The sequence below is a fragment of the Lactuca virosa genome, chromosome 9 (genome assembly GCF_052849685.1).
Source record: "Lactuca virosa cultivar CGN04683 chromosome 9, Lactuca_virosa_CGN04683_v6, whole genome shotgun sequence".
Lineage (NCBI taxonomy): Eukaryota > Viridiplantae > Streptophyta > Magnoliopsida > Asterales > Asteraceae > Lactuca > Lactuca virosa.
The window spans coordinates 41,550,062-41,556,061 of NC_136434.1; positions in this window are offsets into that span (position 1 = coordinate 41,550,062).

Genomic DNA, 6,000 nt, shown 5'->3' on the forward strand with positions numbered 1-6,000 from the left:
CCGGTCAAGTGTCTAGAGCTTCCGTTGTCTAGGTACCAAGTTTGTCCTAGATTTGTACTTGATCTGGTGTTAGCTTGAGAACTATCAGCGTCACATATGCCATTTAGGGAATCATTTATAACACCATAATACCCATGACATTTAACCCCTGATCTTCAGAAGTCTCCTCTTCTTCTACCCATTCTTCATGATCCTATTGTTTTGCAATGAAAGCTTTTGGCAGAGAGATGTTTTCCTTCTTCATCTGAGCCACCAGCTTCTTGTACAAGACTTAATAGTTCTCAGGGCTCAGGGTTTCTTTCTTCTGCTTGCAGTCCCTAGAAAAATGGTCAGAGCTTCCACAATTAATGCAATTACCTGAGTTTCTCTTCTCGGAAGTGGATCTCCTTGCTGAACTGCTTCCCTTGAATTAAGCGCTTCTAACCCCGTTTTCTCTGTTTTCTTCGTAGCACTTGACGATAAGTGCAACACTGGCAACAAGCTCATCGGTGAGATCTTCATCACTCTCTTCACCCTGATCTAAGTTATCCGAGTCGCTGATGTGCTTCATTGCTTCCTTTCGAGACACCATTGCAACACACTTTTACTTGTTTGATTCCTTTATGATTTATTTACGAAGAGATTTGGTCTCTTCATAATTTCGCATATTACCGAACAAAGAATTCAGATCCATGGTATCGATCTTTTCACCATTCTTGAGAACATCAGCGTGATGTTCACATCTTTTTCCAAGAGAATAGAGAAATTTCAAAACCACCTGAGATGAATGCTTGACGATTCCCAACCTACATATATCATTAACCAAGCAGTTAAACATATTAAAGGTTTGGGTAAGAGACTCACCTTTTTGAGCAAATAAATGCTCGTATCTCCGATTAAGATTGTTGATGGTTGTAGCCTAGACTTTCACGATGCCTTCATAAGCCACTATCAGCGTATCCATCATCTTGTGCTAACTCACAGTTTTATACAAGATGATACACATGGTAGGGAAGAGAGTTTCCAGTAGCAACCCTGGCTTTCACATCAAGACTGAGCAGTCTCTTGTCACCATCATCATAATCCGTTTTTGGCTTTTGCTTCGGGGGGGGGGGGGGGTAACATGAGCGTTGTTGACCAATGGGTTGGTACATAGGAACATCGGGGAATTTTTCAACAATATTTCTCATCTCATAGTCAATGGTTTCAAGAACAACCATGGCCTTTGTCTTCCACATAGCAAATTTGTGTTCATCAAAGGGAGGAATTTTGTTGAGGTAAAAGGATTTTAGATTCGACATGATTACTTGAGTGCATCACTAACCCGCTCTGATACCAATTGAAGGTTTCTATCGATTGGATACACTTCAAGTATAAAGATGAAAGATAAACTTAATCAAAGAAAATAAAGAACATAAATTAAATGACACCGAGAATTCTCCAAAATTTTCTTTAACCAAGAAAGAGTTTTGTCTTCACCAAGAAGACGGTTAGTCACAAAGACGATTACGATACCAACCCTTGTTGTACAACATTAAGGTTTTCCCTAATGTTGTATATATACTAATCTATACATATCAATCCCATGATTCAAGGGATTTTATCTAATTTATACAAAGAACCGATCTTATCACAAAGATACCGGATCTGTGATCTATTCTATACTTATCTATATCATTACCTAATATACAAAAGATTACATAGAATAACCACGCTATACGCTGACCCTAATAAGCTTGATACGATGGCGTTGTCGATGTAGTTGATGCTAACGCTGACAGATAGTGTAGAGTGTTTGACTCATCAGATCATAAGGTGTGACCTTACAGAGTTTTCTTATTCATGTTCGATCATTTAACAAATTATATTGTTCATGTTCATGAACATGCTAAACAAACATAAATGAACAAAGATAAACAAACATATATGAACATAAATGAACATATAATATAGTAATGTAATCAAACACAAGTAAGCATATATGAACATAAAAGGAATTTATATGAACGAACATAAACGACTGCAAACGAACAACATAAACGAGCCAGAAAATGTTGAGCATCTTTTTTTAAGGTGTGAAATCGCTGCAAGGACTTAGGATGGAATTTGTAGATGGGTAGATCTGAAAAGGCCTTTGGCATTATCTATCATAGAATGGTTCAACTGGTTGGAATTGTTGTCGTGTAATTCTAAGAGAAAAGAGATTGTGGAATCGATATTGGATACTACTTTTGGATCATTTGGAGTTTAGAGATGATAAGGTGTTTGGAAGAAATAAGTTTAGGAAAGACTTGATTCTTGACTCTGTTAAGGAGTTTTCGTTCAATTGGTTCAAAAGTAGAAACCAAAAAATTGTAATTTATTGGGTTCATTGGTTAAAAAATCCAATCAATGTCACTTCTTTGTAATTTTTTATCCTCTAGTTTCTTGCTAGAGTTTTTAATGCATTAAGTTGTTATAAAAAAACAACATAAACAAACGTTCACGAACATAATTGCACGAACGAGACTATTGTTCATGTTCGTTCTTTTAACTAAACGAATGAGAATTTTTGTTCATGTTTGTTCATTTATTAAATAAACGAACATAGACGAACTTTCCGCCGAACAGTTCATGGACATTTCGCCAAACTTTCAATTCGTTTACAACCCTAAATAAACCATATGTTCGAACACGAGGTTTCCATTAAGAACAATGATTCATACATAATATTTTTTTCTCCATACACAACAATTTATGTTTTATAGAGTTGTATAATATAATATTTTAATGCACAAGTTGTTATGTGTGAAAAAAAATTATTACGTACCTACCATTAAAAGAGGTTGGCCCTCTGTTGATTGGGCTTGGAGGAGGGCCCCGACTTGCCAACTGGAAAGAGTGGAGCTCGATAATCTTCTTAAGTTGGTCTCGCAAATCAATCTCTCTTTATGGTCTGGTAGCTGGAATTATAAACATACCGAAGATGCTACTTATCAGGTGAGTGATCTTAGACATCGCATCGACTCCAAATTGACCACCTTTTGTCTGATGCTACTTATTAGGTGAGTGATCTTAGACATCGTATCGACTCCAAATTAACCACCTCTCGACAAATCCTACCGTCTGGCTTAATCTGGTCCTATAAAAAATTATTGGATTTGTGTGGCGGGCATGTCTAGATCATATTCCCATTGCGTTGGTTGTTGCTCGGCTAGGAGTCCCAATTACTTCTACTTCCTGTCATCTTTGCGATAGCGGGATCGAGGATTCAGATCATATTCTTGTCGGTTGTCCCTTCTCGAATGATGTTTTCGGTGGATCTTGAGGTGGTGCAACATTCCCCATACGCGTTTTTGTTTTAATCGGTGAGCTCATGATCTTTATTGCTAATTGGTTAAACTATATATTAAAAAAAGAAAAAAGGAAAATCTTTGTGGCTATTGTCTATGGTTTCTTTTGGTGCGTGTGGATTGTTAAGAATGATAAAGTCTTTAATAAGACTTGTATCTCTCCTGCTAAATTGGCGGATAACATCATTACGTTAGTGTTTAGTTTGGTTAAACACACGGAGAACTTTGGTGATTATAATTGAATGGTTTGATGTTGTTCTCCTTTTGACATTTTGTAATTTCTTCTCTTTTTAAGCAATGGTTTATAAATTTCAGCGGGTTCCAAAAAAAATGTCACATATTGAAATTAATTAATTTAATTAAATGATAGTATTTATCAAATTAATAAAAACATTAATTAGCTATTACAATTTAAAGTAATGAATTACAAAAAGAAAAAAAAGTAGTGGAGAAATATCTAGGAAACAAGAGTTTGGATCCCACACGCAAATATCTTAACTTTGTTTGCCAACGTGGTTCGATCTTCTTAGGGCGCCACGCCAAAAGTGTACCTGGATCACTTACACAATCAGATAACCTTTATTCAATCCATTCAGTCCATACGTGGCACCAATAGATTACTACACGCTTACCAAAACTCATTACTACCGACCGACCGTAGTTAATGTTGTGCCAATCCTCCATGCCTTTAAATCTTGTGATATTTAGCAAAACGAAGACTATTTTAGCATCTTCGATTCAAAAAACGATCACATTTTTTTGTATTTTGAGTATAACACAAAGTAATCAGGAATTTAACATTTTACAAAAATAACTATTGAGTTCGAATTTCGAAACGAATTTCTCACCGAGATGAGAAGGATCTTATCCGTTTATATGGTTCTCTCTATGTTAAATGAATGCGACATATGTACCAACTATATCTCGAAAATGCATTTTTCTGATTTTTTGAAAATTTTTGACGAAAAAAGCATGAATGAACATATATTGAACCAGGTTAGTTCTACATTTTCTATTGGCTCTATTTGTAGTTAAAAAGTGAAAAACTACCGTTCGGAATGCACGAATCTAGAATGCGATAAACTAATCCAAAATGTATTCGGTCTTTGGTGTGTGGATAAACTAGGGTTGTCGTAAGTGTTAAGTGTTTTGTTGTATTTCGGGTACTTGGTTGTTTAATTTGTAGGTATCTAAAACGAAAACAATAATCTGAAATCTGAAAAACAATTTCAAATTTGGTTGTTTTTTATATTGGTTATGTATAGTTAAGTTTTAGTACATGTGTTTTGTTTGGTAATTAGGTTTTACAAAAAAAACTATTATTCAAAAAAGCTAGCGATACTAGGATTATAACACATTTAGCCATTCTTTGCCAGTTAAACCAATTAATGTGAAACCTCTCCTAGCTCTAATCATCATCCAAAATAACAAACAAATTGAGCCAATTAATTATGGAACCTCTCCTAGCCATAATCAATAATCATCATCCAATTGAAAGTAAAAATCTTAATATTGATAACATACTTGTCGATGTTCCTTGTTTTTGTTTTGAAGAAGCATTCATTATGTAGTTTCACATGATCCATAGAAGTACAACAAAGACCACCGTGATGCCAAGTTTTGTAGTTAAGTACTATTCTTAGAGCATACGGTATGGGTACCAACAACGACGTTTTTGTCTATGTCACACATCCATAACGTAGTCATAACACCATGAACATCATTATGGCATATCTAGTTTGCATTATGACATTTTGCAACGGGGGAACATGCCAATCAAATTCTTTTTTCTTCATCTCTTTCCCTTTCTCTCTCCACCTCTTAACATATTTTAGCATGTTATAACACGGGGAACATTATTTCCCCTTGGTGTTATGGTGATGTTATGGTTGATGTGACATATAATTTGGGTGTTATAACGTGACCCATACATAATGCTCTTATATAAGTATTGATGATCTTATATAAGTATTGATGATTTTCATACAATCAAATTTGTAGAAATCAATCCTAATTCCAAAACAATAGTCAATAACATGAACTTCTATCATTACAAAGTGAATGTTTTGATGGTGCAGATGATCACTTAAACTAAATAATATGTTACATGTATGAGGAGATAATAACTTACCTACTGAACTATCAAAATTAGAATCGTTTCAGTTGTGTGTGTCATACAATCAAATTTGTAGAAATCAATCCTAAATCCAAAACAACCAATAACATGAACTTCTATCGTTACAAAGTGAATGTTTTGATGGTGCACATGATCACTTAAACTAAATAACAGGTTACATGTATGAGGAGATAATAACGTACCTATTGAACTATCAAAAATAGAGTCGTTTCGGTTGTATATATATATATATATATATATATATATATATATATATATATATATAATCCACAATTTAATAAACTCATTATATAAATACTAAATAACATTTTCTTTTTATGAGTAGAAGCATTAGTTGTGGAAACTAAAAAAATCAACATCCATCAAAGTTGGAAATGAAGAGGCCGTTGAGGGTGTTAAAACTCAAACTAGAAGCAAATAAAACTCCTAAAGGTGGGACTGAGTCAAGTATTATTAAGATCATTAGTTTAGAGAAGTTTTGTGTGCTATTCAATGTCTAAAATTCTACGAACTAGTGAACTTTTTATGCAGTAAAATCCGTTATTGAACCAT